Source organism: Amblyomma mixtum, chromosome 8 (genome assembly GCF_055824585.1).
Source record: "Amblyomma mixtum isolate Tamu chromosome 8, ASM5582458v1, whole genome shotgun sequence".
Classification (NCBI taxonomy): Eukaryota; Metazoa; Arthropoda; class Arachnida; order Ixodida; family Ixodidae; genus Amblyomma; species Amblyomma mixtum.
The window spans coordinates 136,235,925-136,245,577 of record NC_143019.1 but is presented as its reverse complement, the minus strand read 5'-3'; the positions used below and the strand labels follow the sequence as shown (position 1 = coordinate 136,245,577).

Genomic DNA, 9,653 nt, shown 5'->3' with positions numbered 1-9,653 from the left:
TCGTATTGCAGTTTAAGCATAGGGGCAAAAAACTGCGAAATAAATATGAAAATAATACAACATGTTTGAAATGCATTTTAAGCATATTATAACGTCAGGACCAAGACATGCCAGGGAAATGGGATCGCTTTATTCCAAGCAGGCGTACATATATAGTGATAGGTGACGTCACACGGTTCACGCTCAGCGATGGTCGCGCCAGATAGACATGTGGGCGTGTCAGCCGACAAGCTGCGTTATCACATTCTTTCCCGCTTAATTTAGTTACAAGCCAACACTCAAAAGGTCTGGGGCAGATACCAGTCTGGTTGTCTTCGCACGCGAGCACTTCTACGTAGCGCTGGCTCCTCCCCTGGTGCAGATAGTGGTGGCGCGTTGGCCAAGGGAGCCTCTGCCTGCTCCTGCGGAGCAGGCTCCACCGTGGCCGGCTGGGTTGATCCGTCCGGCGCGTCAGCTGCGCCGCTGGCGGGCTCCGATGGCGACGGTGACAAGTCCGTGTCAGGCAGGGATGAGGCCACTTCCACCGGTCGGGTTGTCTTAGCACCCACATTCTTGGGCGGAGGAGTAGAGCTGGGGTCGGCGTGCAGAGGACGCAGGTGATCGGCATGCGTGAAGCGCAATCCATCGCGCACTTGCACCACGTATGTCACAGCACTGAAAACCTGGGACGCCACACCTTCTTCCCAGGCAACACTCTCACCGCGCACAGTTTTCACAAAAACACGGTCGCCCACAACAAACGCGCGCTCTTGCCCACGAACCAAATCGCGTTGTGCCTTTAACTGCTCCTGTTTGTGTTGCATGGTCTTTGCAAAATTAGGCTTGAGTAAAGAAAGTTTGACCCCTGGCTGACGCTTCAAAAAAAGTTCAGCGGGTGATTTGCCAGTCACACTACTTGGTGTGTTACGATAAGCCATGAGGAAGCTATCAATTCTTTCTTGAATCGTCAGCTTCGTATGTAATGCCTCACTTTCAAGTACCTGCTTCAGCAAAGCCTTTTTCACGGTTTGCACCGTTCTTTCTGCAGCCCCATTGGATGCGGCATGATAAGGCGGGGTACGCACGTGTTTTACACCGTTGGTGCTCAGGAAGTCAGTGAACTCCGCTGACGTAAACTGTGGCCCGTTGTCGCTCACCAATACATCAGGCAAGCCGTAAGCGGCAAAAACACCCCTAACCTTCTCAATGGTCTTTAATGCAGACGTTGAGGGCATTGGCCATACTTCAGTCCATTTTGAGAACGAGTCTACCAGTACGAGGAACACGTTTCTTTCTTTCTGTGCAAAATCCACATGCACGCGTGACCAGCTGTGCGCGGGGTATGGCCAAGGGTGGAGAGGGACCGTCCGGGACGCAGGTTGAACTGCTTGGCAGATTTTGCATCGCTGCACGTACTGTTCAATCGCTAAATCGATCCCGGGCCACCAGACAAAACTTCGCGCGAGCATTTTCATGCGGCTGGTGCCCGGGTGCTCCTCATGTAGCATGGTTAGCACACGTTCCCTCAGTTGCTCCGGGACTACAACTCTTACACCCCAGGTTACGCACCCCTGCTCCAGCGATAGTTCGTCACGGCGAACATAGTAAGCTTTTAAATTGTCTGCACAATCTCTAGGCCACCCGTTCAACGTGAAGTGTGCCACCCGGCTCAGCGTTAAGCTTCGCTCTGAGGCTTTTTCTATCTCGACAGCTGTCAGCGGAAGGCATTGAAACACTGACAGACATTCGGATGCCTCGTCTTTCGCGGGTACCGGCTGGGGAAATCTTGACAAGGCGTCGGCCACTTCAGCATTCTTTCCCTTCCTAAACTTCAGTTGCTGCAAGAATTATAACCCAGCGCTGCATACGTGCGGCCGCCACAGTTGGAACACGTTTGCCGTGCCCGAGGATACCAAGTAATGGCTGGTGATCTGTGTATATGGTGAATTCTCGGCCGTACAGGCAACTATGAAATTTCTTGAGTCCAAATATTGAGGCCATAGCCTCGCGCTCACACCGTGCATACTTTTTTTCTGCTTCTGTAAGCGTACGCGACGCAAATGCGATTGGTTTCTCGTCGCCCTCAGCCATCTCGTGAAAGATAACTGCTCCTAAGCCATATGACGATGCATCGCAAAGCATTGCGAGCGGTTTCCTGACGTCATAGAATGCCAGTACCTTGCTGTTGGTCAGCAGGACTTTCGTATCATTAAATGCATCGCTACACTGCTTCGTCCAAGACCATTTGTGATCTTTCTTTAACAGCCGATAAAGCGGCTCCGCTACAGTCGAGGCGCTCTTAAGAAATTTGGAATAAAAATTCCACATGCCCAAATATGCTTTAAGCTCTGTCACGGTGGTCGGCTCCGGTGCTTCCAAGATTGCCCTTTTCTTGGCTTCCGTAGGGTAAATACCTTCTTCAGTTACCGTGTGACCCAAGTACGTGACCGATTTCTGAAAGAAGCGGCATTTGTTCACATTGAGAGTGATGTTATATTCACTCAAGCGCTGCAAGACACGCTCTAGTGTCTTCTGGCAGTCTGCCGTGTCATGTCCAGTCACGATCACGTCATCGATGTAGCATCCCAAGTGCGGGATGCCGTGAAGCACCTCGTCCATCATTGACTGGAATATTGCCGGCGCACTGGCCACACCGTAAGGTAGGCGTTGGAATTCAAACAACCCTAGACTACTGTTTACAGTAAAAAAAGGTCGGGACTCGGGAGTAAGTGGCAATTGCTGGTATGCCGACGAAAGGTCTAGCACACAAAACACCTTTCCTCCTGCTAAAGCAGTGTACAAATCCTCCGGTCTGGGTAGCGGGTAATGATCTGTTTTCAGTGAGGGATTTACGGTTGTCTTGAAATCCCCACATAACCTGATACTGCCGTCTTCTTTTAAAACTGTGACTAGTGGCGTTGCCCAGTAACTGCGCATCACTGGCTGCAGCATGCCTGTTTCGATTTGCTCCAACAGTTTCTGCTCGACCTTTTCTTGCAGTGCAAACGGTACAGGCCTGCCACGGCAAAAAACAGGAACAGTGCCCGGTTGCATAACAACTTTTGCTTGGAATTTCTGTATTGTTCCTAATCTGCCTGAGAATACGGACGGGTACTTCTGCTTTAGAACCGCCACTCTGTCCTCGAGTGTCACCTGCCCAATTTCCAGCCAGTCAAGTTTCAGACGTTCTAGCCAATTCCGTCCAAGCAGTGCTGGTAACCGCCTTCCGTTGTCCCTTACAACAATGACAGGTAGCGTCATGCTCTGATCTTTGTACCGAACAGCCACGTCACACTGTCCTTTAAGTTGTAGCTGCTCCCCAGTATACGTGCGAAGGGACATTTTGCACGGCTCACAATTTACGTACGAAAAGTGAGACTGGTACACTTGTTCTGGAACAATTGTGACGGCTGCTCCGGTGTCAATTTGCATATTCAGTGTGCGCCCCTCAATGTTAACGCCCACTTCATAACACGATTGGTTTGAGTTAACCAATTGATACAGTTCATTCTCAGAGTCTTCCTCGGAACATTCGAGGGCATGCGTCCGTTTCGATTTCGCCCTAGCAACCGGACACATATTTCTCAAGTGACCCACTCTGGAACACTCGCGATAAACAGAGTTTTTGTACCAACAAACTTCCGACAAGTGTCCCCTCCCGCATCTTTCACATTTCTCGCTCTTGCTGCCTTGACCTTTCTGGGGTTTGGCTTGCCTCCAGTCTTGACGCGGTCGGCCTTTCATGACGTGCACCGATGCCGTTTGCTCTCTTGACCGCATTTGCGCACTGTCTCGCGCTGCTAGTTCCCTGTCCAGGGCGATTTTGCATGCGCTTTTAAACGTCAAGTCTCGTTCCGCGAACAAATCACGCTGAGTCTCTTCATCCCGTATGCCGGCAACCAGCCTGTCTCGAAGGGCATCTTCCAAGAAGTCGCCGTAGTCGCACTTCCTGGCCAAGTGTTTAAGTTATATAATGAACCCTTCGACGCTTTCCCCCTCTTGTTGCATGCGTCTGTTAAACTTGCATCGCTCTGCTATGACGGAGCTTCTGGGGCTGTAGTGCTCTTTCAGGAGACCTTTAACTTCTTCTTACGACTTTTCTCCCGGTGATTTCGGCACCGTGATACTTCTTAGTACTTCATAAGCCTCCGGGCCTATCACTGTCAAGAAGACGGAGAGGCGCTTCTCATTGGCTATGCCATTTGCCGTTAAAAAGTGCTCAAACCGTTCCAAGTACGACTCGAAGTTTTGCGTTTTAGGGTCGAAGTCCGATATCTTCCCCACTGATGGCATCTTGAAAGAAGTACAGAAGTTTGCTACTCATCCGTTTCCTCCGAAGAGCTGTCCCGCTCGGACTGCTGTTGGCTGTGGGACCGGTGGCCGCTTGAGCGATGCTGTCCTCCGAGGAGCACAAACGTAGCTGGCGACGTCCGTGAGCGTCTGCAGGCGGTAGTCGTACCCCAAGAGTGTTGTGAACCGAATGCGCTACTGACACGTGCCGTGCTTATCTTATGAGGCCCACCAACCAAGCCATCTGTTATCGGCAGTGGTCCCGGTGACGTCACTAGCCAAGAGGCTATAAAACTACTAACCGGTAATAAAGCTCGTTCCTTCTTCTTCGCCAACCACTTGTCGATTCACTACAGTGGCGACGCGCGGCCCGCCGCCGGGCACTGGCTGCTCCATGGCAGCCCACGTTGGACCGCCGGGTTTCGACGAAGTGGAAGACAGTTGGGAAGCATACCAAGTACGTTTGGAGTCCTATTTTGAAGCCTACGGAATCGATGATTCGAAGAAGCGACGGGCGCTTCTAACGGCAGCTTTAAGTACAGCAACAGTCGGCAGAATAACGGGGCGTTGCGCGCCCTTACCTACGCGCAACGTAGGTAAGATTCAAGACCTTACCTACGAGAAGCTGGTCGAGCTACTGACTGAGCAGTTTGCGCCGCAGGGCAATGAAATAGCGGAGTCTTACAAGTTCTTCACCAGGTATCAGCGTCCTGACGAAACAACGAAGGAGTTCATTTTCGCAATTCGGAAAATGGCCTGCGGTTGCAACTTCGGTGAGTCAAGGGACAGGATGCTACGAGACAGACTAGTTTGCGGCCTGCGTGACGCTGGAGTTCAGCGAGCACTCTTGACAAAATCGTCGCTGACACTCAAAGAAGCAGAGGAGGCAGCTTTAGCGGCAGAGATGGCAGCCCTCAACGTGGATCACATGGATAAGACAAAGGGTCAAGGCAACGTTCACGCTGTGAAGAGCACGCTGCAGGGTCCACCGCATTACCAGAAGACTCGCCTGTATACTTCACCTAGACCGAGCGATGGTGTTGTTTGTTCGTGCTGCGGTAGCACTGGGCACAGAGCAGCGAAATGCAAGTTTCGCCGGGCGGAGTGTTTTCGCTGCCGACGAAAAGGGCATCTAGAGAAGATGTGTGTACTGCAACAACCAGGAGTGGCACATTGCGAAGAGCATCCTTCAGAGAGCGACAGCGAGCTTTGTCTGCTAAATGTGTACACTGCATCTGTTAACCTGGTCAAGCCCGTAGTTCGCACCTTCGACTGGAGTGGAATTCCGCTGAAGATGCAAGTAGACACCGGTTCACCGGTCTCCATAATTACGTGGGGGACATACTGCAAGCATCGGCACGCCTGGCCTGCGCTCCGCGAGACGTCTTTGCAGTTGTCCTGCTTTCTTGGCAAGCTTCCCGTGAAGGGGGAGCTCCGGCTTCCTGTGTCGTACTCGGGTAAAACTCTGGAAGCGAAGCTAACCGTGCTGCAGTGTGACGGTCCGAACTTGTGCGGACGCGACGTTATCAGCGCATTTGAACGCAACGGAAGGGCTGTCCTGAGCATTGTCGGCGAGGCAAGTACGGGTGAGAGGAATTTTACACATCAAGCTTCGGTTAGCGCGCTGTTAGAAGAGTTTAGCGATCTGTTTACACCAGGCCTAGGACGCATTGGTGGTCCCGCAGTTCATTTGCGGTTGCATGAAAATGCGCAGCCGCGATTCTGCAAAGCTCGTTCTGTGCCATATGCAATGCGAGAGCAAGAGTCTAAGGAAATAGACCGGCTTCTTAAAGAAGGCATTCTATCGACAGTGCGGACTGGGCCACGCCTCTCGTTCCCGTTATCAAGAAGAATGGCTCCATTCGATTGTGTGGCGATTTCAAAGTGACCGCGAATGCTGCATGTGTCACAGAGCAGTACCCATTGCCAAAAATACGGGATATTTTTGCTAACCTAAGTGGGGGTGAAGTGTTCAGCACCATCGACTTGAAAGATGCGTACAATCAGTTGCCACTCGACGAGGAAACTAGGAAGCTCTTGGTCGTAAACACTCAGAAAGGCCAGTTTTGCTTTAATAGACTTCCTTTTGGTGTGGCCTCCGGCCCTGCTATTTTTCAGAGACGTATGGAAGGCATCCTGCAAGGCATTCCGGGCGGTCAAGTTTACCTGGACGATGTGGTAATCGCGGAGAAACGAGGGAACTCGGAGACGCTGCGTCAAGTTTTCGAACGTTTCCGGCAGCACGGTGTCAAGTTGCATCCGCAGAAATGTAAGTTCAGGCAACCAGAAGTTGAATTTCTGGGACATCGTATAAGTGCGGACGGATTGTTACCTAAGACAGACAACACGGCCGCGATAGCAAAGATGCCGAAGCCAAACTGTGCTGCGGAACTGCGAGCATTCTTGGGCTTCGTAACCTATTACCACGCATTTCTGGGAAACTTGGCTACTGTTTTGGAGCCGCTGTATGAACTGCTAAGAAAGAACGCACGCTGGAAGTGGGGAGTGAGACAAGATAACTCTTTCCGATTAACCCAGCGGCTGCTACAAGAGGCAAAGTTTTTGGTGCATTACGATCCACATAAGCCCCTTATCTTGGAAACCGATGCATCCTCGTGTGGCGTTGGCGCAGTGCTATATTACAGAGTAAATGGGCAAGATCTACCGATCGGGTTCCGATCACGAACTCTGTCACCGGCTGAGCGGAATTACGCGCAAATCGAAAGAGAGGCATTGGCTGTGGTCTTCGGTGTTACAAAGTTCCGGGAATATCTACTCAGGAATCAGTTCACGCTCGTCACAGATCACACGCCCCTCCTCGGCCTTTTCAGCCCTGTTAAGCCCGTTCCAGCCGTGGCCGCTGCACGGATTCAGCGTTGGTCACTCCTACTAAGCGCCTACAACTACAAGATAGAGTTTAAGCCGGGGAAGGCGTTAATTCCGGCGGACACCCTCAGCCGTTTGCCTCTACGGCAGGCGCATGACGCTAAGGCTGCAGAAGATGACGCTAGTGAGTACGTCCTTCTAACCGATCACTTAGACTCCGGTCCGCTGTCGGCGAGCGATCTGGCTACGATGACTGCGGACGATAGCCAACTCGCACAAGTCCGCGATTACATTCAGAACGGCTGGCCACGATACTTGCAACCTGCTCAGGAGCCTTTACGCGCATACATGCACAGGAAGGACGAACTGACGTCCAGCCATGGAATTGTGTACTGGGGCCTTCGAGCGGTAATTCCGAGGAGTGCGCGGCTACCAATGCTGCGTATGTTGCATGATGCTCATCAAGGAGTAGCGGCTATGAAGAGATTGGCCCGTTCGCGTGTTCGCCAAATGCAGCCGGTACAGCCATCGATGACAGCGCCGCCCACCGGCAGGTAGCAGCCACATTAAGGCTGGCTATAAATATTCATTCAGAACGACGGCTTGACATCGCCGCTATGGCGCAGTGGATTAGAGGCACGTGTTGCGTATGGAAGGTCGGCCGTTCGACTCCGCTCTCTGTACTGTAATTTTATTGTTCTTTTAATTTCATTTTTTTTCCATTTTTTCCCTTTTAGGTCGCAAATCGTGATGCTTAGTGGCATATAACGCCGTTTAAGAGGATTTATTATCCCTTTTAGGTAAGCCGTTGTGACAATCTTCAGTCACCGTGATCAATTCACCGTGGTTTCAAGCCTTGTGGCTGTACAGGCTGCAGTTGGCGAATACGCGGCCCGTTCTGTATTCTGGTACCCAGGACTCGATCAAGACATTGAGAAGCTGGCTAGCGCATGTCCAACGTGCATAGAATGGGGTAGCATGCCCCCTGCACAACAACCCGTGCCTTGGCCAGAAACAGTGGAGCCGTGGTCTCGAATTCATGTTGATTTTGCAGGTCCTGTGGAAGGTCACATGCTGATGATTGTGGTAGATTCTCATACCAAATGGATCGAGGTCACTCTAATGAAGACAGCCAGCTCGGGAAAAAGAATTGAAGCACTGCAGACTATGTTCAGCCGATTCGGCTTGCCGAGGACCCTTGTGACGGACAACGGGCCGCAGTTTACTAGCGAGGAGTTCAGGGCATATATGAAGCGCAATGGCATCAGTCATATGCGGACCGCTCCCTACAAACCACAGTCTAACGGTCTGGCGGAAAGGGCGGTACGGACTGTGAAGCACGGGTTAAACAAAAACACGCGAGGTAGTTTGCAATCTCGCCTGTACCACATTCTTTCTCATTATCGGCGCACTCCCCTTCCCAGCGGGAAGACTCCGGCTTCCATGCTTCTCGGATATCAGCCACGCTGTTTATTACACAATGTGGTATCACGACCCTTTCCTTCTGCAGATGAATACTACACCGGAAAACCGCTGCACAAGGAAATCTGGTTCAACTACGGAGTAGGCGACAAATGGAAACCAGGCGTGGTAGAGTCCACCGAGGGCTCACGCATGACAACCGTAAGGACAGCAGATTGGGAGCAACATCGCCGCCACCTCGACCAGCTAAAGACCAGGAGGACCAGTGTGGAAGGGGCTGACGTTAAGCCCCAGGCACCCACGGAAGCATCAATGGCTGAGGACAGCGCAAGAGCATCGGTGGACTCGCATCCTCAAGGTCACGGCAGTGGGGAGAGTGGGTCCCAACCAGGACCGGACAGTCAAACGACGCCAGACGCGCAAGCCGAAGACTGTACAAACGAAGCACAGGGAACAGACGGCGCTGACGCACCGCGTAGGTCAAAACGGCAGCGTCGGCCCCCGGACTGCTTCGCTCCTTAAGCGGAAGAATTGTTGTGAACCGAATGCGCTACTGACACGTGCCGTGCTTATCTTATGAGGCCCACCGACCAAGCCATCTGTTATCGGCAGTGGTCCCGGTGACGTCACTAGCCAAGAGGCTATAAAACTACTAACCGGTAATAATGTTCGTTCCTTCTTCTTCGCCAACCACTTGTCGATTCACTACAAAGAACACGTACTTTTTCCGCGAACGCTCGCTGGACGAGGGTCCTGCTCGCCTGCTGCTCGGTCGGCCGTTGCCTACGTAGGCGCGCAGACCGCCTCGTCGCCAATTGTTATAACGTCAGGACCAAGACATGCCAGGGAAATGGGATCGCTTTATTCCAAGCAGGCGTACATATATACTGATAGGTGACGTCACCCGGTTCACGCTCAGCGATGGTCGCGCCAGATACACATGTGGGCGTGTCAGCCGACTAGTTGCGTTATCACAAAGCACATCCTCTTTTTCGCTAAGGGCGTCACGGTTGCTAAGCAACGCTGCGCATGCGCAGGGAGCAGCGGCGGTGAGACCAAGTGATGAGAGTCTCCCTTCGGCAGAATCTCCGCGTCAGCGGCTGCCGCCCGCTCGATCTCGTAGCAAACAATTCCGT

At 52.2% G+C, this 9,653-nt stretch overlaps 1 pseudogene; it reads right to left on the bottom strand.

Annotated features, from left to right (window-relative positions):
• Window positions 1-278: 278 nt before the first annotated feature.
• On the bottom strand, window positions 279-6,146 carry LOC149334561 (uncharacterized; annotated as a pseudogene).
• Window positions 6,147-9,653: the final 3,507 nt, after the last annotated feature.